This window comes from Lissotriton helveticus, chromosome 4_1 (assembly GCF_964261635.1).
Source record: "Lissotriton helveticus chromosome 4_1, aLisHel1.1, whole genome shotgun sequence".
NCBI lineage: Eukaryota > Metazoa > Chordata > Amphibia > Caudata > Salamandridae > Lissotriton > Lissotriton helveticus.
Genome location: NC_136063.1, coordinates 1,412,923,090 through 1,412,948,013, shown reverse-complemented (window position 1 = coordinate 1,412,948,013; position 24,924 = coordinate 1,412,923,090).

Sequence of the window (24,924 nt, the reverse complement as noted above, 5' to 3'; positions counted from 1 at the left end):
TGCTCAGAGTATTTAAGAAAAGACATAATTTGGAGTTAGCAATAGTTACCCAGCCTATTGCATGGATGAAATCTGCATACAAGACGTGGCAGACTCTTTGAAACACCGGGGGCCTATTCACCAGCTGTATGTTGTAGTACTTTTAGTATTACTAATATATTACGACTAACACACTGCAAAATTCTATTCACATACATCTGTGCTGAGGTCTCCATCTCTGCCTCATCTACCATTTTAGTGCACAGGTCTGAGCCCTGACTGCAGAGACCTATGCACATGTTGGTATATGTTTTAGTAGTACATGTGGGAGGGACAAGGAAGTGGCTGAAAGTGGCGATTTTTTATGAAATGTGGGGGTTAGGTAAGGGTTTAGGTAAGGCCATGCACCCACCCAACAAATGTAAGCCCATTGCTATTCACAATTTGCCATTCTACAGTTAATACAGCCAAAAAAGACCCAGTGATGGTGATCAGCTTGCAATTGAGAGTTGAGTAATAAGAAGTATTTTTGCAGAAGGGATGTCAATCTTCTGTCTTCTTAACCCCTTGGCAGCGGCGGTAACTACGCAGGGGCAGGGGGGGCCGCGCAGCGCCACCATGCTCGTGACGGAACCACTCCGTCACGCGCCGCGGTGGCGCTGTGCTTTTGACGGAATGGTTCCGTCACGGCCTCGCCTGTTCAATGGAACGTTCAGCGCAGGCGCGGAATCAGCGCCGCGCAGTCGCGGCAGCCGGGCGGTGGCGGAACCATTCCGTCACCTGCACAGCCCCACCGTGGCTCATGACGGAATGGTTCCATCACGAGCACGCAAGGGGTTAAGAAAACTATGAACAACACTGCATTTTGGTTAAGTTATTCATGATACATAATGTTACCTTCATCCTAGTACTGCAACTATATGTCTTCGATCACAATTCGTTGCTTTATTGTTTTGCTTGGTTTTGTATTTTCAACTGCACCTACATTTAAATCAAATGGGTTATTAGTATGTTGTTCTGTTATACAAAACAGCCAATCTGACTCCCTTTGTAATGCAACTGTGCTGAATGCATATGATAGACTGTATTTGTATCTAGTTGCACCCTTCGTCCCTCCTGCTTGAGCAAAGTCTTGACTATATGGCCAAACTCTCCCAGACTATAAAGGAGAATTGTGAGACCAACTCTGTGTCACTGATCAAGTAGTCAACGTTCCTTTCAATAGAGTACACCAGAAAACTCAACATTAATATTGTTCCATTGCTCCTTGGAGCTGTAAAGATCATTAAAAATGCCCAACGTGTCTGTACGTTGAGAAGCAGGTTATCAAATACGTTTTTATTTTTCTCTCATAGATTCTTACCTGAGCAGTACAACTTGGTTCAACAGCTGATTCGTTTATTAGTTGACCATTCTCACTACACATACGCATACAGCTTTCTTTCCTTGATGTATTATTTTTTGCTTTTGCATAATTAAGAAAATAATGTTTGGGCGAGAGATTATACCACTATTTCAATGAATAAACAGACAGTAAAACCACTATAGGCCATCATGACACTCACAGCATAACAATCTCCGCTGTCCAGGACTATCACTTAATTACATCGCTGAGCACGAGGCACTAAGACTTTCCCAGGATTGGAGATGTTGCATTCTTTGCCACCATCTGCTTGCCCTCCCTTGCCGACCTTCATTTTGGAGATGAGTATCAGGATTCATAATCATAAACTGTATTTGAAACTGTGGATCCCTGGCTAAGCTCATAGAATATCTTCAGGCAGTTTTGTTGCACAGCTTTCCATTATTGTAGCCAAACAGGCAGATGCCTGATAGTTTTGCATTGGCCTGCAGCATATAAAAAGGTAAGCGGGTCTGAGTCTGCCTCTGCTCGTCAGTCAACATTCTTAATTCGGATGGTGGAATATAAAAAAAAATGACATGTAAAGCTCAAAAATAGCTTAGCCATAGATGGAGTAGAGTGCACCAAGGCCTGACTTCAGGAGGTTGTTTACAATAGGCTGGAAATGCATAGAACACCCACTGGATTTTTAACATACTGCAAAAGCCGACTGGATGAAAAGCCCGCAGTGACAACACAACCGAAATAATAAAAAGCAATGGAACTGTAGGCCAGGGCCCCAAGGAGAATCCATTTATGGAAGGCCCTCTAGGAATTTCGACAATCTGTGTCTAGTAGAAGCTATAAAAATCTATTCCGTTGATAAGGCGCCAAATTAGCAAATACTGAAAACAAATTTAGATACGTGTATAATTACGCCTGCGCAGTAGGCCCGTGTTAAAGCAAACCCTGCTCCCCCACTTCCGGGTAGACATCTCATCATTGGAATTGACACCGCCAGCTCGCGCCTTTGTTCTAAAATAAACTCGCTGCCTACGTGAGCAGGTGGTGGTGGAGTGTACTGACGGCAGCAGTTTGATATGGCATCTGAATTGTGCGCAACTATATCCATTTTGTCTTAGACAAGGCACCGTGTGACAGACGCGGGCTCGGAGCCTTCAGCTCGGTACAGAACAGGCACGTGCCAGGGCGCTCTGAAGACAGGGATGTGACCTGTGGGCGGATCCTGTCAGAGCGGTGTTTGACAGGAGATGAAGCAGTCACCGGAAGAGCAACTCCTATCTTTTCATTATATCTAGATGCAAATGATAAAAAAGTTGAAGAGCGCAGGACTAATAAATTAGTTTTATCTGGCTGTGACTTTTAGCATTTAAACGAGTCAAAATAAGGACCCTGTAGCGTGTGGAAATGTTTTGTCAGGAGCATTTTTTGCGGCAGGAAAATGACGAATAACGTGTAGGAGAACAGCTACGTCTGTTAGATACAGGAAGGTAGGAGCTCAGTAATTCGACTGCCTTTCTATCAGGGGCGTAACACGCACCCCACACCCCCGTCAGGGTCCTCCACCTCTTCAAGACCCCCATTCAGGCCAAAGTCAATGAATATCTGTGAGATATGGGAGACTCATAGTCGGTTCTCATCAAATTCTGCAGGTGGACGCCATCATTGTGTATCACGCCACTGTCTTCTATGCTCATTACTGAGTGACTATTTCTGGCACAGCTATGCTTACGAAGTGCTGCAGTGCATGTATTATGTCCTGAGCACCCTCATAATATATGTTAATGAGTGTAGCCACTTCATTAAAATGATGGGATTTGGCACCTTTGGACAGGTCACCCTGCGGAGTGATGTATAGAGGCGCACAGCAAAAGCCGGCACCCTCTGGAAGAAATCAACGTTGCATGTGAATTCCAATCAGCCTGTCGTTTTCGAGGTGGTCGGGGTGGCACGTGCGTGGGAAGAAAAGGGGGAAGTAATGAGATGCAAAGTCAAAAAAAATTGTTTGATCGCTTCCAGTCACCATTGCAATTACAAACGTCAGTCCAAATTCTTGGCTTAATCATCTTGATTTTTTGACAGAATAATACAAAAAAATGTGCATGAGTGGGTTTAAGGAGCACATCCATGCTGTGAAACCCTGATTAGATTTTTCGCCACAGGAACAGGTTCAGTTAAGTTCACCACACTTATCTGGCGGCGGCTACAGAAACTCGCAGGTCTCATATTAACTAGCGACGCTTACATAGCTTGGCAGTTCGGGCTGGACTGTTCCCATGAGGCACTGGGTCAGACTGATTTGCATATGGCCATGTCTGAACTGGGGTGGCAGAGTGAGCTAAAGAACGGTGATGGATTAAACCCAGATCTTTTGACTGGGTGTGGGTGTTTGATTGGTTCAGATGCTCCGTCCATCACCACCCCCTTTTGTACTACATAGAATGGTCCAGCATACAGCACAACTGGTACGTGGCCAGGCCTTCAGTAATTAGCAAAGTATGGGACGGGCTAAGATATCATTATTAACAGGTTATTGTCGAATTTCCCCATAGGAGTAAAATGCCTTCTGCACCCACTACTTAACTGTGGGATTAATGGCAATTTTCCTTACTTGTACAATGGCCCATGATACACTTGTTATGCTACTAAGTATTCATACTTATTGTATGGCTCCCGTGAATTCTATGTTTCAGGATATATATGACAAAAGCATTGCTCCATTATTTGCCTTATTTAATCTCTGGGTACAGCATCCTACTATGGCGTTTTAATGTAATTCCTGAATGCTCAGGCATTCTTAACCCTGTATTTTGATTATGTCTATTGTCTTTAGACCCACTGTACCTTATTCAATTGTATTCATATACAAATTTCTCTGAAGTCCATTTGTATCTCAGTTGTGCCATGGGAAAAATACAATTCATATTGGGTTCACACCAGCCATTTGTTATTAAATCTTCATTGGTGGAGCAACAGAGGTTTGGATTTGTGCAGCTTGGGCAATGTGAGAGCAGTTCAGTGGAAGGGCCACCAGCTTCTCTCAAGAATTTAGATAAGCGCAGCACTAAGTGCAAAGCCAAGAAGTGCGCACACGCATCATGCTCATGAAAAAAATGACTCTAATTTAGTCTACACCTAGGACCAGTGTACTGTTTTACCGGACTCTTTGCATAGTGGCACCCTTGACAAGTCTGTTTCCTGTATTTATAGAACAATAGCACTGCTGCTGTGCAGCGTGGAAGTGTGCACTACTCATGCTCATCAGGGCCTGCTTTAGGGTGGTGTGACTAGTGCGGTCATATTGGGTGGTGACCTGGATGTCAAATATCATCTGTATTTCCACAGGAGCAATAGGAAGGGAGCAAGGACCCAACTTTCACCTACCACCAAGACCGCCCATCGTAAGTCAAAGTTAATCGAGGTGGAGTGGGGAAGAGGGGATCGGAAGAGAAAAAAACAGGTCCAACGGAGTCAGAGCAGAATGGTACGTGGTGCCCAGATATTCTCTATATGTCTCCTGTATATAAAGAAAAGAGCTGGGTAATCAGTGTATGTGTCAATCCATATATTTATCATACAACTGTTCTAACATGAATCCTAACTTACATATACAAATACCTGTTTAAATTCCCTCTTACGTTTGGATTTTTTAGGTAAGTGACTGCATACACTGGAGTGGTATACGATCTATGAAAAGAAAGGGAGTGTATAGGTAGAGGAGGAAGACAGGATATCTATAGAACCATTGCTCTAGGAAAGGGGGGCCGCTCGGCCCCCACGAACCCATGGCTGGGCCCGGCCCACTTCGCCCGCCCTGATTGGTCCGGGGGTCCCGCCATTGACCCGGAGGTGGTTTTACGCTTCCGGGTCAAGGGGGCAGGACCCGTAGCAAAGGGGGGGTTTAAGAGCCTTGGGAGCGCGGGAGGCGTCCTCTTTGTATCCCACGCTTCCCAGGCTCGCTCCTCGCCGTGGGGCTTTTAATTTTCCCCACCCTCCATCCCCTTGTAGCAGAATCCTGGTGAGGACATTGGTAGGTATCCTTTGTAACGCTATGCAACGTTGTAAGGATAGATGTTTTTCTTCCTTAGGCCCTTTTCCCCGTTTACAGGCAATGTTAATATTCATATGCTTTATTAGTTGGTTGTTGCTGCTGCATTGACTGTTGTTCTTTAGGCCTTTTTTCCCTCTTAGATTAAAATGTCGTATTTAATTTATGGGTCAGGCGGTAAGGTCATAATCGGTGAGCAGCAATTTAAGGTCCTTAGGTGGGGCGGCCCCATTCACGAAAGGGGTCGCCCAGGGGGAGGGGCCATTGGTCTCTCCCAGAACTTCAGGGGCAGGATATCCGCTTGCTTGGGTGCGGGGGAGGGAGTCGCGCTTTCCTCAGGATGGTAGCCACCCCGCACATACACTATGACGTCATCAAATGGCGCGAGTGTAAGGCCCTCCTGTTATGGTTAAATGGAGTTCACGGAGCGTACGAGGGCAACCAGGAGAGGGATGTACTCTCCCGGTAACCGGGCCCTTGTTGCGCATGCGCATCTCGGACGTGAGAGCGTAGCTGGGTAAAAGGATCTGACACCGGTTAACGACCTTGCCGTAGGACCAGAAATTATTAAAATGCAAAATTGATATGTAGGATGTTAGATTCGGTTAGGAAACACACTGTATTAGTCATGTGTTAAGGTTAGCCATCATACCTGTCTAACTCGCTGTAAATCTAATGTCTGAAATTTTGCATTTAATGATTATGTAAATAATGTGATTTTATTTCATTTTTGATTTGTTTTTATATTTTAATAAATACGGCCGGGGGTCCCGAGACCCCCTGCCTTCCAAAGAATTTTGTTTTTTTATTGATAAGTTTTGTTTATTATTGGCATGATATGGCGGGGGGTGGTCGGCAGTCCCAGACCATGTATGTATAACCATGTGGTTATAAGCATATCTAAATGATTTTCTGTAGCAAGTGGCAATTAAGGGCCAATAGCAGACTAGAACTGCAGCAAACGTAGAATATCCAAAACCTGGAAAAATATTTATACATTGTCCTCTTGAATATTAAATTCCAGTAAAAATAGTTAAAACTAAAAAATAACACTAAAATGTGAAGATCCTTTTTGTAATACTAGTACATGTTTCTTAGCATGGGAGAAACATTGAACTGACTTTTCTTTCTTTTATTGTGTCTTTCAGACAAACTGAATATCACTGTGGTAAAAGCAAATCAGAAGAGCATGTCAGATAAGTATATGCACATATATTTTTGAAATCATTGCATTAGGACAGAGTAATTTATCACCATTGTTCATTGTAGCCTTTTGACCCTTTACATGTTTTTCCTTGTCGTTTTATTTGCAAGGATCCCAGGGAAACAAAGCTGGTGCAAGTCGCAGGCAGTGGGGGACACCGAGCAAACTAAAGAGGAAGCTGATGAGCAGAAACCCCACCACAGGCGTCGGACACGATGTGGATGTGCTCCAGAAGCTGAACGTGAGTGAACCTAAAGCATGGCTAGAACGTGATGCAATCTCCTGCAATGGCAGAGGATCATCGCCCCATTCCCTGGCGCAGAGCCAGCAAAAGAAAAAGAAAACAATGCTCTACTCTGAGTCAGCTTGTGCATGGTGGGGCAGGGCACAGGAGGGTGGAGGAGGAGTGCTTGTGCACTTCCTAAGTGCTCATGTGTGTTTGGCTGGCCGTCTTAGGCTGAACAAAACACACATGTGCACTTAGATTCCTGCAGCCCAGCTGCATTCCGCAGCCAGGCTGGAGAAACCCTACAGACTCAGTGACCTGAGCAGAGCATCTTTCCTGCCCGCTCAGGGATTGGCTGGGAGTCTGTCTCAGGGGCAGCTGGGACCCAGGAAAAGGCCAGCAGAAGCAACGAGACACAGGAGGCGGCGTCAGATACATTGTTAAAATTATATTATCAACCTGTCCTCCTCCCCAAACCTCCCCACGCTTGCTCTCCCACCATGTTTGCTCTCCCCTGCGCTCCACCACCCTCCCACCACTCTTTGTTAGTTGCAGCTGCCACTGATCTTCTGTCTAGGGAGGACACATTATTCCGAAGTGCTCTGCTGCTGCCGCATCTGCACCCAGGAGTGCTGCAGGCTCGACACTGGAAGGGGGGGCACTGACCTTAGGTGAGTCACTGTGTTTAGCCATAACTTAAAATTTAAAAGCCCCTGCTGCAGAGTTGCTTGTGAGTCCAACTTTCAGGCAGCAGTAAAAATGTCTAGATAATGCTCGTGAGTAATGTTCCTGCAAGAGAGAGTTTTCCTGCTAGAATGAGTTTTGTCTGGTGGCCGTTTTCACGTGCCATAAAGTAGTGCAGAGTGTTAACGAGCCTGCTGCAAAGCACAGATCTGTGGTTTATATGGATAACCGAGTGGATGATTAAAGCTAGCCTTTACCAATGCTTTAAAACAAATCGAATTCATGTAAGAGAGGGGCTATGGGGATATGAGGGGTACTTTTGCTGGGTGGTAGTGAGAAAATCAAAGGAGGAGGTTATGGGGGGGGCTCCTAAATAGACTGTCGCACCAGGAGCCACCAGTGCTGAAGCGGACTTTGTCTGTCACATGCGGCCACCCCTGGTAAAAAAAATTAAGTTTGACTTCAACTGGTTGTGTTGTTTCTTGGGGAGACTGTTCTACCACTGCCCTTGCGGTGCACTGGGGAGCATGCCCTAATGCTCCTCATGCTGGGGGTGTCAGGTTGCTGTGCTGTTACTCTTGCTTTTTGCAGAGGAAGCGTACATTGCTTGCATTCAGGGTGAGTGAGGGAAGCATGCTCACTATTGATCATAAAATGGGTTTGTGTAGGTGAGGCCGGTCTTACTACTTAGCATATTGTGTATGGAGTAAGGGTCCTCTACTGATACTCGATCTATGTATGAAGAAACTAACCTGTTGATACTCATCGTTTGTGTGGAGTAAGCTTCTCGTACTGCTCATCATGTGGTATGTGAAAGAGGTTTGCCTTCTGCAGCTCATGCTGTGTGGGGAGATAGCTGCCACAGGGAAGGCGTGTTTTAGCTACGGAGGGATGGAGCCCCCTGCTATCTATGATTTCTGATGGAGTAGGAAATAGGAGAACATCTAAGAGACAAACACCACGCTTCGATCTCTGCTTTGGTTGGAACGCCAGGTCCACCTTCTTAGAGGAGCAAAAGAGGGTTCCCTATTTCGCTAAAAACATGCCTTGAAAACCACTAACTGGATTGCTATAGTCTTTTAGATTTTAGCCTGCTTCCCAGCAGAAAGGCTGGAATTGTTTAAGAATGTGTTGGACTTGGCCCTTTTTGCTGGGTCATCCCTGAAATGTTTGTCTTCCTCCTAGCCTCCTTACTGACATGGTGTTGGTGGTTCTAGGACTCCGGGCAATTTAGCACTGCTGTTCAGTGTAAAGTGCGTGTGCTCTCTGTGATAAATATGGTAAGATTGGTCAACACCTGTTTGGCACATTTAATTTACCTATCAGTTCCTTGTAAAGTGGTATCTCAGATACCCAGGGCCAGTAAATTAAATGCTACTGGTGGGCTTGCAGCGCTGATTGTGCCACCCTCCAAAGTAGCCTTTCAAACCTGTCTCAGGCCTCTACCATTGCAGCAGTACTACTGCTGCTGTGACATGGCACCTAAAGTGTGTGCCATGTCTGTGACCCCTCTTTTACTGCATGTCAGTCACCCCTAGGTATGCCCTATCTAGCCCTATGGGCAGGGTGCCTTGTAGTTAAAAGGCAGGACATGTACCTCAAGTGTGTGACATGTCCTGGTAGTGAAAAACAGCCATTTTGGTTCCTCCCTGCAATGGGACTGCAATGGCGTGTGCAGATTTCTTATACCTATTTTAGAAATGACACTTTTAGAAGTTGGCATTTCTGTGTGCTACGTGTCTGTCTGCCTGATGTGGATTGCATGTCTGGCTTTGGAGTGACAGGGGCAGATGAGGTGCGTGTGGCTCCAGGAGGGGCGTGGTGAGTCAGCCCTAGGCTGAATAGAGGATCTGCATTTGGAGTAGTGGAAGGAGTAGTCCCCTGACCCTGAATAGGTCTGTGCAAGCCCTGTGCCAGTGCAGACAAAGCAAATGTGGGTATAAATATTGGGGCTATTGCCCCATGAAAATGTTGTGCTTGGGACTTGCTGTTACTGGACCCCAGGAGGAACCACCACGAGGGACTGCCTCCCTGCTGGAGGACCCTGTGTGCTGGCCTGCCTGGGCCCAGCTTTGTCCCTGGAACTCTGGAACCCTAGCGCCTCGTGAGCGCTATATTTTATTTGCCAGGGGAGGGAAGGAGCGGCGTCTGCAGCGCAAGGCTGAGAGGGGACCCCGGCGTGTGGATTCCACCTGCACTGCGTAACGGAGCGGGAACCCACCCCGCATTTGAGTTTATTTTATAGCGGGAGCCCAGCCTGCGTTTCTGCTTCTTTGGTGAGAGCCCACCCCGCATTCTGTGCTGAGTAGAATCACCAGGCGGCTGCCAACGGGACCCGGAAGCCAGGCGGCCTTGCCTGGTTGTGGGCGGGGCTGAGGAAGGCGGGCCCCCATGTACCAGAGGGAGCCCCGCATGCGGTCCCAAGTTAGTTTCAGAGCCTGGCGGGCTCCACCCCGCGGCTAGAGAGAGACCGGGAGAAGTCAGGAGACTTCGTGCTCCCCCAGCGAAGGAAGCGAAGAGGCGGGCTGTGTGCTATCAGGAGAGCACTGCTTCCCCCCAGATGAGAGGCAGTGGGAGAGGTGGGGGTAACACGGCTCTATTCCCCCGCAGTAGCAGCTTCCCCAGATGGTAGTGGGCAGCTGCCTTGAGTAATCCCACGGCACTGTGGTGCTGAGTTGGTGCCATTGCTTCAGCTGCCCTGCAGGAGAGCGGGCAGCTACATTGGGGCATCTTCGTGTTGGCAGTTAGGAATCCCCGAGTGAGGCTAATTTTGCCACAGCTGCTCCACAAGAGAGAGCTGGCAGCTGCAATGTTTGGGGGCAAGTTTATTTTTGGAGTCCCGGAGTGGGGCTTCCACGGCACGTGTAGTGCCAGTGCCATTTTCCTTTGGGTGCATCTTGGTTTTCATGAGAAAGGGGTGAGTGCACCCCCCTACCCCAGTGCATGATGCACAGTGCTGTTGCCGCAAGTGGCGCAAACCTTAGTCAACCAGAAATCCCATTTCTAACAGAATGTATCTCTCCAAAGTAGACTGCACAGGAGAATTTGGCTGTCCAATTTCAAAGGCAATTTAAAGAATACAAATGCACCAAGTCATTCCTTCCTTACCACTCTCCCTCCATTTCAACCCACACTCCCCTCTCTCTTGCTTTTTAGGTCTCGCCTGTCAATGCGCATGCGCATTGAGCTTGCGAGACTATGGGGGCTTAAACAGACTTTAACCAACTTGCGATTCCATGGCGATTCCTTGCAGTGCCCGTCAAATTGAAGCTCAATGCGCAAGCGCATTGACATTAAAAGCGTGTGCACATCCGCCAGCACCTCCCCTCTCTCTCGCACATGAAAGCTACAAGGCTCCCTCCCACGGCAATACCCACCCCCAGCCCCTTCCCTCTCTCTCCCCGCACACAGACAGGCTCGCATTCCTCCACAGCCAGGCTGCCATTTCTCACCCCCCCCTCCCCAGCCACCAGCTCCTCCCCTCTCTCTCCCTGCAGTTTCACGGACGTGTCTCGTCTTAAACCCTTAAACATGCACAACTCACACACTGAAACACACTATTTTTAAAACAAAATTCGGCAGCCTTCGACATCTGTTCCCCAGCCGCCCCTCTCTCTCCCTGCAGTTTCACGGACATGTCTCGTCTTAAACCCTTAAACATGCACAACTCACACACTGAAACACACTATTTTTAAAACAAAATTCGGCAGCCTTCGACATCTGTTCCCCAGCCCCCAGCCGCCCCTCTCTCTCCCTGCAGTTTCACGGACGTGTCTCGTCTTAAACCCTTAAACATGCACAACTCACACAAGGATCCCAGGGAAACAAAGCTGGTGCAAGTCGCAGGCAGTGGGGGACACCGAGCAAACTAAAGAGGAAGCTGATGAGCAGAAACCCCACCACAGGCGTCGGACACGATGTGGATGTGCTCCAGAAGCTGAACGTGAGTGAACCTAAAGCAGAAATTTGCAGACGCGATGGCTAGAACGTGATGCAATCTCCTGCAATGGCAGAGGATCATCGCCCCATTCCCTGGCGCAGAGCCAGCAAAAGAAAAATAAAACAATGCTCTACTCTGAGTCAGCTTGTGCATGGTGGGGCAGGGCACAGGAGGGTGGAGGAGGAGTGCTTGTGCACTTCCTAAGTGCTCATGTGTGTTTGGCTGGCCGTCTTAGGCTGAACAAAACACACATGTGCACTTAGATTCCTGCAGCCCAGCTGCATTCCGCAGCCAGGCTGGAGAAACCCTACAGACTCAGTGACCTGAGCAGAGCATCTTTCCTGCCCGCTCAGGGATTGGCTGGGAGTCTGTCTCAGGGGCGGCTGGGACCCAGGAAAAGGCCAGCAGAAGCAACGAGACACAGGAGGCGGCGTCAGATACATTGTTAAAATTATATTATCAACCTGTCCTCCTCCCCAAACCTCCCCACGCTTGCTCTCCCACCATGTTTGCTCTCCCCTGCGCTCCACCACCCGCCCACCACTCTTTGTTAGTTGCAGCTGCCACTGATCTTCTGTCTAGGGAGGACACATTATTCCGAAGTGCTCTGCTGCTGCCGCATCTGCACCCAGGAGTGCTGCAGGCTCGACACTGGAAGGGGGGGCACTGACCTTAGGTGAGTCACTGTGTTTAGCCATAACTTAAAATTTAAAAGCCCCTGCTGCAGAGTTGCTTGTGAGTCCAACTTTCAGGCAGCAGTAAAAATGTCTAGATAATGCTCGTGAGTAATGTTCCTGCAAGAGAGAGTTTTCCTGCTAGAATGAGTTTTGTCTGGTGGCCGTTTTCACGTGCCATAAAGTAGTGCAGAGTGTTAATGAGCCTGCTGCAAAGCACAGATCTGTGGTTTATATGGATAACCGAGCGGATGATTAAAGCTAGCCTTTACCAATGCTTTAAAACACACACTGAAACACACTATTTTTAAAACAAAATTCGGCAGCCTTCGACATCTGTTCCCCAGCCGCCCCTCTCTCTCCCTGCAGTTTCACGGACGTGTCTCGTCTTAAACCCTTAAACATGCACAACTCACACACTGAAACACACTATTTTTAAAACAAAATTCGGCAGCCTTCGACATCTGTTCCCCAGCCCCCAGCCGCCCCTCTCTCTCCCTGCAGTTTCACGGACGTGTCTCGTCTTAAACCCTTAAACATGCACAACTCACACACTGAAACACACTATTTTTAAAACAAAATTCGGCAGCCTTCGACATCTGTTCCCCAGCCCCCAGCCGCCCCTCTCTCTCCCTGCAGTTTCACGGACGTGTCTCGTCTTAAACCCTTAAACATGCACAACTCACACACTGAAACACACTATTTTTAAAACAAAATTCGGCAGCCTTCGACATCTGTTCCCCAGCCCCCAGCCGCCCCTCTCTCTCCCTGCAGTTTCACGGACGTGTCTCGTCTTAAACCCTTAAACATGCACAACTCACACACTGAAACACACTATTTTTAAAACAAAATTCGGCAGCCTTCGACATCTGTTCCCCAGCCCCCAGCCGCCCCTCTCTCTCCCTGCAGTTTCACGGACGTGTCTCGTCTTAAACCCTTAAACATGCACAACTCACACACTGAAACACACTATTTTTAAAACAAAATTCGGCAGCCTTCGACATCTGTTCCCCAGCCCCCAGCCGCCAGAACCTCCCCTCTCTCTCCCCGGACACAGCCAGGCTCGCAATTCTCCTCCCCCTCCCCATCCGCCAGCACCTCCCCTCTCTCTCCCTGCAGTATCACGGCCGTGTCTCCAAGCCCGAGAACCACAACAAAACAAAAAAAAAACACATCCCACTGAAAGAAAATACTAACACTGGAAACGTGATGCTTTTTTTAAGAAAACTCCTATAGTTCACATACCATGCCTACTATTTCACAGCCTCCCTCTAGAGCCTGCTATGGAAAATTGGGGGATTGTACGTCTAGGCTTGCACATACTAAAGATTTCCTAGGTTGCCTTCATTGGGATAACGTTATTAGAACAATTCCAATGCTTGGAAACAATAGATCCATGCGGAAAATTACGGTATGTATTTGGGAACATAATGGAGATTGCTTTTTACAAACGGAACAAAAACACAGAGCCTGCTGGTTGTGCACATTTACCCGTTAGGCACACACAACAGCTCTGGTGAGTACATGCTTCTACAAAAACATACACAAATTATTTTAAATGCCAGCAACACGTACACACACACAGCAGCATTACGTAACATAAGCTCATACTACTTCGCAAAACCACAAACACAAAAGTGAAAGCAAGAGCAAGTCACAAGAGGGATGGATAGTTTTACTTAAAACATACTTGTGTACAAAATTAATAAAAGCCACAGGCTCACCCCCATTCACCATGCCTACTCGCACACCCTCACTCACCTTCACACACTCACACCCTCACAACACTCGCCCTCACTCACCCACACATAGCATCACACACACTCACACCCCATTACCCTCACCCCCTCATCTTCAAACACCCTCACCCCCTTACCCTCACAACTCTCACACCCTCACTCATACTCACAGTCACCCTCACTCGCACTTACACACCATCACACACCCTCACACCCCCTGACCCTCACATCCACTCACCCTCACACTCACACCGTCCAAGTCCACCCTCCAACTCCACCCTACAACACCACCCTACAACTCCACCCTCCAACTACTACTCCACCCTCCAACTACTAATCCACCCTCCAACTCCAAACGTAAATAGCATTAGCCAACATTTAATTACCCTCACAACTCTCACACCCTCACTCATACTCACACAGTCACCCTCACTCGCCCTTACACAACATCACACACCCTCACACCCCCTGACCCTCACATCCACTCACCCTCACACTCACACCGGCCAAGTCCACCCTCCAAGTCCACCCTACAACACCACCCTACAACTCCACCCTCCAATTTTTAAAGGTGGCTTCATACTTATACTTTGCCACAATTAATGCGCATCTGTAGGCGGAAATATAAAAGGAGGTAAACTTTGTCTCTAATGAGCAAACACAGACAAAATCAATGCGCATCTATGTTAATGCAAGCCAAGCGTTTGCAGTGAAAATTTATGTGTACCTTTCAAAAAAATGAACACTTTTTACATGCATTACATAAAAAACGTTACTGATGTGTTTGTTTTTTAATTCAGCGTTAACAACAGCATCAATCAACATTACATAGGTCTTGATTCGCTTCTAAAACAACGCTTCACAACATCAATACATTTGAAGTGTACAATATTCACGGAGAAAAAATGATCACTTATAGGCATCATCACAACCACTCACACCCTCACCCTCAGCCTCACACACCCTCACTCATCCTCACCCTACATCACACCCTCACACTCTCACATCATCACACTCTCAATCACACTCATACCCTCACACACCATCACTCACCAACACACAGTCAGCCTCACTCACAACCTCAAACCCTCAGACACTCACATCCACTCACCCTCACACTCACACCGTACAAGTTCAACCTCCAACTACACTCTAAAAATAAAATACCACACTACAACTCTACACTCCAACTACAACTCCACCCTCCAACTCCACACATAAATAGCGTTACGCAACATTTACCCTCACCCCCTCATCCTCACACACACACTCACAACACTCACACCCTCACTCATACTAAAACAGTCACCCTCAATCACTCTCACACACCATCACGCACTCTCAAACACCCAAAGACTCACATCCACTCACCCTCACACCGTCCAAGTCCACCGTCCAACTACACACTATAACTACAATACAACCCTACAACTCTACCCTCCAACTACAACTCCACCCTCCAACTCCACACATAAATAACGTTAGCCAACATTTATTTTAATACGTAAAAATCGGATTACACAATTGTAGCTATTCAAAAATTAAAACTTAATGCAACGCAAAGACAGTGCACCAATTAATACACAAAAATGAAGAAAGGGATTGTAAAATAAAACATTTCTTTCACAAAGATCATAAATGCACACAAAATAGGCAAACATCTGAATACACAGCAAATAAGGCAACAATTTAAAAGTGGATAAAGCGAGCTAAAGGAAATAAAATTCACTACAGAAAGCACTTACTAAAGTAAGGGAAAATAAACCATTAAACAATGCAAGAAAAAAACAAAAACACAAATAAAGTGCGTAATCACAAAAAAAAGAGACTCTGGTGTTGCTCTGACTGATGCTGCTGTTGCACGAAGTGTTTTGGTGGTGCTAAGTGCACAACCACAGGAACACCAGACACCAAAACAGCATCAAACAGCATCAAAAGACCACAACTCAACAACACAACAGCCAACGCCCCTTGCACACGCAGCTGTTCACAAAGATCTAGGGAAGTACAGAAAATACAAAAACATCCAAAGACGTCTCCCCTTATGCCCATAAATTGGAAGCAACACCCTTATTCTCACTATTGCATACATCAAAGATAGTTCACATACACATTCTGATCTAACACATAGAAAGCTAAAAAACACAAAAAACGCTTGGGAAAAAAAATAGACTGCATACACTACTACAAAGTCACACATACTGTGGCAAACTCCAAAAGGCTCACATGCACTCACCCTCACACTCACACCGTCAAAGTCCAGCCTCAAACTACACCCTATAACTACAATACCACTCTACAACTCTACCATCCAAATACAACTCCAGCCTCCAACTGTACACATAAAAATCGTTAAGCAACTATTTCATATACACGTACAACGCGGATTACACACTTGCACCTATTCCAAAATGCAAACTTAAAGCAACGCAAGGAGAGTGCAGCTATTAATACACAAATATGCAAACAGGGATTGGGAAATAAAACAGTTCTTTCACAAAACGCATAAAATACACACATTACATCACTGTGCATCCTCTTAATACATTGATAGGGAACATAAATTCTGCAAATACAAAAAGTTTCCTTTAATACATCGATTACCTCAATAACATATAATCAGGCTAATTCAGCATCACAGGAAAAAAACAATGCAAACACAACATACATAAATATAATAGCAACTAAATAGTACTTAGAAATTCAAACAACAGCTCTTGTACGTCAAATAACAAACACCAGCTAAAAATACATTACATTACACTTTACAAAAACATATACATTACATATCGACGAATAAAAACAAGACTTTAATTTACATTACATAATAATCATTTACAAATATTGCGATTGAAAACAAACAATGTCAACATTTAAAAAAATACACTCCTATTCATTCGTTAAGTTAAACATACTATAGATACTACATTACATTACTTAAAAAAAAAATTTGGAATACATTCTTACCTGTCAAACGACGCAGCAACAGCACAGGAACAAGAACACGCCTTCCGCGCATCAACATTCTCGATCTTCTGAAGGAATTCCACCGTTGACGTAAGCAAATCAGAACGCAACGTCAAAAATGTCGCATTCCGATTGGCTACAAATAAACGTCAAGGAAACGTAAACACTCACAACACAACAAAAACTAGAACGCTAACGTAGGCAACGTCAAGGTGACGCATTGCGTCGGCCATTTTAAAAATAATACTATTAATACGGGACTCCACTGACACAAAAAACACACATAACACCACACATTAATTAAAACACACACACAGTTAAATTACATAAAAAAATACACATAAGGCAGGACAATTACAAAGGGAAGCTCGATCACGCGTTTTTCCACACGACACATATTAAAAAATTCTTATTAACATACACACACTCATAACAACACCCTCACACCCCAAAACTCTCACACACCTTCACACACCCTCAATCACCCTCACACAACATCACCCTCACACACCATCACACACCTTCAGCCTCACACACACTCACTCACAATCACCCTCACACACAATCACACCCCCTCACACTCACACACACTCACACACCCTCACTCCCCTCAAAAACTCACACCCCTCACAACAAGCTCACACTCACTACACCGCACAGACTCACCCTCACACACTCACCCCCCTCACATTCTCTCACCATCTACACCCCTCAGCCTCACACACCCGTACCCTCATCCCCTCACCCTCACACACCCTCAATCACCCTCACACCATCACCCTCACACACCATAACTCTCACCCACAACAACTCACACACACTCACACTCCCTCGCTCACCCTCACCCTTACACACACTCACACCCCCTCACACTCACACCCCATCACCCTCACACACCCTCACTCCCCTCACAACCTCACACCCCTCACAACACTCTCACACTCACTACACCTCACACAATCACCCTCAAACACCCTCACACACACTCAGCCACCCTCAGCCTTGCAAAATATCAACATCAACACCCCTCACCCTCACACACCCTTACCCTCATCCCCTCAACCACATTCACCCTCAGTCACCCTCAAACACCCTAACTCTCAAACTCACCCACTCGCACACCCTCACACTCCGTAAATCACCCTCGCACACCCTCACCCTCACACCATCACACACCCACACACTCACACTCAATCATTCACCATCAAACACACACACTCACCCTCACACACCGTCACACAACATCGCTACACTCACAACCTCACACCCCTCATAACACTCTCACACTCACTACACCGCACACCCTCACCCTCACAGACTCACCACACTCACCCTCTCTCAACATTAACTCCCTCAGACTCACACACCCTTACACTCATTCAGTCACCCTCACACACCCTCAGTCACCCTCACACCCTCATACTCACACACCCTCACCCACTCACACAACCTCACACTCCCTCACTCACCCTCAGACACACTCACACTCACACTCACACAACGTCACACAACCACACCCTCACTCACACTCACTCACACTCACTCACAATCAATCACACTCACCCTCACACACCCTCACACACCGTCACACACCCTCTGCCTAACAACACCTCTCTCACCCTCAAACACACTCACACTCACACACCGTCACACACCCGAAGCCTCACACCACCTCACTCACCCTCACACTCACACACACACACCCTCACCCTCAAACACCTTACACTCACACACCCACGCTCCCCTCACACCCATCACAACACTCTCACACTCACTACACCTCACACACTCTAAGCCGCAAACAACCTCACTCACCCTCACCCTCACACACACTCACACCCCCTCAACCTCACATCCCATCACCCTCACACACGCTCACTCCCCTCACACCCTCACACGCCTCACAACACTCTCACACTCACTACACCTCGCACCCTCACCATCACCATCAAACACCCTCCCACACACTCACCCACCCTCAGCCTTGCAACTTGTCACAATCAACACGCCTCACCCTCACACACCCTTACCATCATCCCCTCACCCTCATTCACACTCAACCACTCACACACAATCACACTCCCTAACTCACCCTCACACACCCTCACCCTCACACCGTCACACACCCACACACTCACACTCCCTCAATCAACATCAAACACCCTCACTCACCCTCACACACCCTCACCAACACACACCGTCACACACACTCAGCCTCACAAACACTCACTCAACTTCACCATCACACACACTCACACCCCCTCACACTCACACTCCCTCACACTCACAACACTCACGCTCACACCCCTCACCCTCACATCCCTCACTCTCACACCCCTCACCCTCACACCACTCAAGCCACAAATGGGTGTGCGATGGGAGGACGCTCAGCTTGCAGGGCTGTGCTTCTATCCCCTGCTGCACTCTCCTACTCTCTAAAAGGTGGCATAACAACAAAAGCTGCCATCAAAATCACGTCAATACAAATCATGTGGCATTCCAAATGCTATAGGTGTCACATTCACAAAAATTACAACTATTGGCATTGTAAATGACAAATCTATCAATGTAGCTATTTGGAGAAACTACACACAAAAAAAAAATCATTTACAAGAACAATAGCTCCTACTTTTCTAATGCGAGACCTATTGCATTTCCAATGCTTGTTCTCTTTATTTCCCACTCTAACAAGCCTCACCAGCTTCAATTGGTTAGTCCCATGTATATATGTTTATGGTGCACTGTGGCCCTTGAGCTTTATCAAGGATTTATGAAAGAAGAATTGCCCAAAAGGAACATTGTCGCTAAGCTATAGATCATTTTCAGTCCGTCATTCTGTCTAGTCTCACCTCCCTTCCATTTGGGGAATTAAAAACTTGTATTGAGAGAGAAAGAACTACATCCACCCCTTGCACTCAGCAGCATAAGGAGATTACAACCATTGGACTCTGGAGTCCGACGCGCTTCAAACAACACAACTATATAAAAAAATATATTTTTGGCGTTACCATAATTACAAATTACAACATTTCAAAAGTTGAAAAAACAAATACATCTTATTTTTTCGGGTTAGTGTAGTGCTTGCTTTGCAAATATTATCTTTATAGCTTTTCACTTTCTTAGACGGCTATAAAGAGCTACAGCTCTGGTGTTGCTTGTCCTCATGAATCCGCACTGCCAAAGCAACACAAATTAGTTACAGCAAGGCAGTATGGCCTAAAGTTCGTTCTCTCTTCTAGTTACAGCAGAGAGATATCGAGAGAGAGATAGAGAAAGAGCTTCATGTGCTGTTATAAGTCGCCAGGGTGTGTTTCATCTTTAGTAACTCCTGACAGGCTCCGTTGCACATTCTTTCGATAATTGGGAAGACCGTTTTTTAGGTCTCGCCCTGGAATTCGCATCCGAAGGATGCGTCCAGGGTCGGAGACTTATAGCGAGCTGACACGGGGGAATGACGGACAAAAAACTGTCACGCGCTTCTCCCCGGCTGGATTCAGCTGCTTGCACGCGCACCAACATTCACGCATGCGCACATCACAGGCACACGCATACACAGCACTCACGCATGCGCACATACACACGCGCTGCTTACTTTCACTTTGCAACCCCCCCACCAGTCATCGGATTTTTTTACACACGCACGCATGCATGCATACATACACACACACAGACACACGCGCACGCACAGGCACACACGCACACACAGGCACACACACAGACACACACGCGCGCGCGTGCACATGTCCCCTCCCCCCCTCACACCCCACTCACCGAGTTCTTTTCGTGTGTCCCTCTCTCCTTCCCTCTCTCCTTCGGCAGGCAGCGGCAGGCAGCGGGTCATCCTCAGCAGCAGGCGGGGCTCTCCACGAGCACAGGAGCCCCGCTAGCTGACACGCAAATCTTCCGGCAATCTTCCGGCTGACGGGCACAGGAGCGCGGGGTAGGCTCCCGTCTGCTTCCTGTCTTTTTGCGGCCCCGCCCCCATCCCAACACAGGTTGCCTGGCTTCCTGTTCGAGCCGGGCTGCGGCGGTGAGTTTTTGCACAGGGCACACGCTAACCCATATACCCGGCTGTAGCTACGCCCTCTATGCACACCTCATCAATCAATGAAAATGTACTTAGTTGGATATGGTTGTTGAAAAGATTATGCAGAACGGTGCAGTAAAGTGTTCGGTAGAATGTCGCCTTCAGTAAATTGAATGGAAACGAGTGACGAATCTCTGTGGGTAAGTGCGCATTATTTTGTGCCAACGTTTTTTTGTCTTCAATTAGCCTTTTTAAAAATGCGCTCATCTGCAAGATTGGGAATTTTAAAAAGCTGCTCTTTGTAATGTTTATCTATTAGTCGACAACTGCTTTTATTGGTGGACTTTGGAATGTCGCTAGAATTATGTAATATCAATCAAATATCCAAGAAACAAATCAAGGGTTTAAAGTGAAAGTAACCGCAAGTAAAACATTGCGCCTAGAATCCTGAATGTCTAATCTATGAGCATCGAGGTCTCGGTTTGCATAGATCGGGTTATAGCCATGTGTGTTCCATCACTTGGCTTAACATAGAATGAATATTCTTATGCTGCGCATTCGCCTTTTTATGCAAAGAAAATTAAAATAGCGCATAAATAAAAATAAAAACATTGCCATTTACAGTACTAGTAGCTTAAACTTAAATAATGCGAGACCTATTGCATTGCAAATGCTTGTTTAATCCTTCACCTGTTCTGCCTTCTGGGCGTCGAGGAACGTCTGGCGATCAATCACGTGGGCTGCGAAGACCCAGCAAGGTGAAGAAGAGACACGCGTTGCTGCAGCCGGTGATTTGGAATGCGTCATCGACTACTTGATGTTGGGGACTCGGTGCTGACTCAAATCTGGATGCAGTGGAGAAGGGTGCTTATCTTGGTGTTTTTTTCTCTCAGAGCTGAGTGACATCCAACATCAGAACATTCTACAAACAATTGAAGACCCAAGTCATCCACGCCGAGTTTGATATTTAATGACCTGTCGTTTCCTTTGCTCACATGAGCGCGTTCCAAAAAGCAAACAATTTAATAAACTTAAATAAACAACATTTCTGTTGTCAGTTTTTCTATGTTGTATATGTGACAGCCATATACTGAATTGATGATTATAAATATCGTACATGAATAACTGAATCTGTGGTTACGGTGTGTTTTGACTTTTCATTTGGTGTCTAAAGCACCTATCAGACATCGTTTTGACGTTAATTGTCATGAAGAAAAAGACGTTGTTAAATATATAATTTTTATTGAATTCTGTTTTCTAAGTAATTATTTCACCCAACAACACAAATAACCTGGCAGTAGTGTATGGTAAAGAGCATCACAGTCAAAATAAAATAGGCTGTGGATGCAAAATGCAGTCACACAGCATGTGAGGGAAATAGTCAGGGAGCTTGAGAGGATAACAGGGGATGTAAGGATTCAATTGCAAATAGTCTTGCTGATCATCCGTTCAAATCAGGAAAAAAACAGACTGGGAGAGATGTACCTGTAATACAAGAAACAAACTGACTTAAATACACTGGAGTAAAGCTAAGGAGTAACACAGTAATAATTGGGAGCACAGCATGGAAGAGTCGCTGTTAAATATGCAAAATGTAATTGAAGAAAATCAGCAAACCGAGTAAAATGGGCGGTAAACTGAGGACATTGAATGCCTTGATTAGAACTGTGAAGAGTAGAGTGGAAAAGCACAGAATTATAGTATGATGCTGGTAAGTCATACCTAACATGTTGCCTAAAGTGGACAAATGTGAAGGACTGTAAGAAAGTGTTTTATTAATTGGGGTGGATGGTAGTCACCAAAAGTAATTAGTTTACTAACCTGTTAGGTCCAGCAAAGGTTTCAGTAATTTAAACCTAAGCTCAACCCCTGATAGCTAAGGCACAGAGCAGGCACGCTTAACTTAAAGAAAATGTTTAAAGCATTCAGGCATTCCAAAACACTTAAAAAGTCGAACACATAACACAATGTAAATCCCACTCCAATTTAGAACAATAGAGTAAATGTTAATGAACAAATTGACACTGAAATGGCAAAATTCAAATGAGGGGAATGGCAGGTATGAGCTTTGGAAGATTTAATGAAAAATAGTGCCTAAAAAACACAAAATGACAATGATTGTCTATGCTTGCGGTAAACCGGGACCTGTGTGCAACTGCAGGTCATCCATGATGGAGCATGGATTGGATACACCAACCAGGTTCATCCCGGACATGTATTTTTCCTTGGAACTTAGTTTCTGAAATGGAAGTGGAAATCCTCCAGCCTGACAAGGTTGCAGGCTGCATCTTGGGAAGTCCTCTTGAAGTCGGATTGCCATTAGATGGGGGTTCGACTGAAGGCATTGTTTTGTCAAGAAAGCTACAAGTGGGAAAATTCAACTTTTTGCACCTAGAAAAGTCCTCGTGTTGGCCAGATACTTTTGGCACCCGTGCCTAGTAACTAATACTATATGCAGGTTTAGACACTTTTTTGGAGCTCAAAATCCTCCAGCTCAACATGGTTGCAGACTGTAACCAAAGGTGAGTTCCATGAGGCCAGGCAATTTCTTAAAGGATCCACTGAAACATAGTTTTTTTTTCTGTGGAGGAGCACCAAGTGTGAGAAACCTGTTTGGAGGTGCAGGCCCAGCAAAGTCCGCTTTGGGCAGTTTGGCTTAGGTGGTTGGTTCCATTCTTCTGTAAGTCTACAAATCCAAAAAGTTTCTAAACCCAACTTTTCAGAGTTGTTAATAGAAGTCCAGATAGTCACAGCTAAAGGCCACAGGACCTCAGGAATAGTATCTGGGGGTCAAGACTCACTCCAGCAGAGGTCCCCACGCAACATCCATTCCAGGTCCTCTTGCTACTGGTCAGCTAGGCACTTTGGGGAAAATACCTTTTCCAGCCTCTTGTGTCCCTGTAGCCAGGCAAGAGGTCGGCCAACTGAAACTTGGGAGTCCACTTCTTTTGTCCTGGGAATCAGTGGGAGCAGGCCTCCTTACAGTTCTCAAACAGCCAGTGCAGACATCTTTCTGTTCTTCCAAAGGTCCAGAGAGTGTTCTGAGGAAGTTGTCGTGTGCTGCCACATTTATGGCTGCCACCAGCTAGTGGATACAGGTGATTCCTGGCTCCTCCCTGACCAATGGAGTGAAAGTTCCCAAAGACAACCCTATCCACTTTGGCAGAAGTTCCTGTTTGCATTACTGTAAATAATACCACAGTACACCTTGCTCCCAAAATCTAAAATAGGGGAACTCTTTCTCTATTGGGCAGAATCTGTATGCCCACCCAGAGGCATGGTCACAAAGACCGCCTCTGTTCTGCGAATAGCTCCTCTCTCACAGAATTTGGTGCCAGCGTGGCTAGGGGAGGAAAGGTTTACCTTCTCCAGGTCCCATCTTACATTTATTTGTGAAAGGGCAAGCCATTTTATAAGTGGACGAAGTTCTTAGGTCCACTCTAACTGGTCTTCCAGCAAGGGGAAGAAAAACTCATCTGCACACCCAGGCCATTGTTCCTGCCCTGGGATCAGTTTTTACACCTCATTTGGTCAAGGAATCGCTGCACAATTGTGGCAAAGCTACTGCAAATTATGTTTCAGAAGCTTCAGGCAGGAAAAGGATAATTTTCAAAAGTTACTTTGTCTAAATATTTATTACAAATCCAACTTTAGCATTGAATTGTGGTTGTTGTAAATATAAAAATAGTGGTTGAACTATTTTTCTAGCTGGTCTCAAATCTGAGATAGCAAAAGTAATATTTTATTATGTTTTCTATTTTTCTCATGGGACAGCCAGGGCTTTCCACAGTGAAAATAGCTTTTGGGTGCTTGTTACTGAAAGAGTTGACAACTTTAAAAGTCTACATGTCCAACTTTTAAATATCATGCTCCCTTTCCTGTGGGCTACGAGGACTACAAAGGGGTGACCTATTAATATTTAAAAGGAATAAAACGAAGTGCTTTCCCCTATAAAAAGGTTATTTTGAAAGGCCTGGCTGCAGGTTTAAATTGCAAAAGACAGGTTAGAATGGTAGGCTCGAAGCCATGGTTTTCTTGTCACATTAGGGAATAGCACAATAGGTTCTGCCATC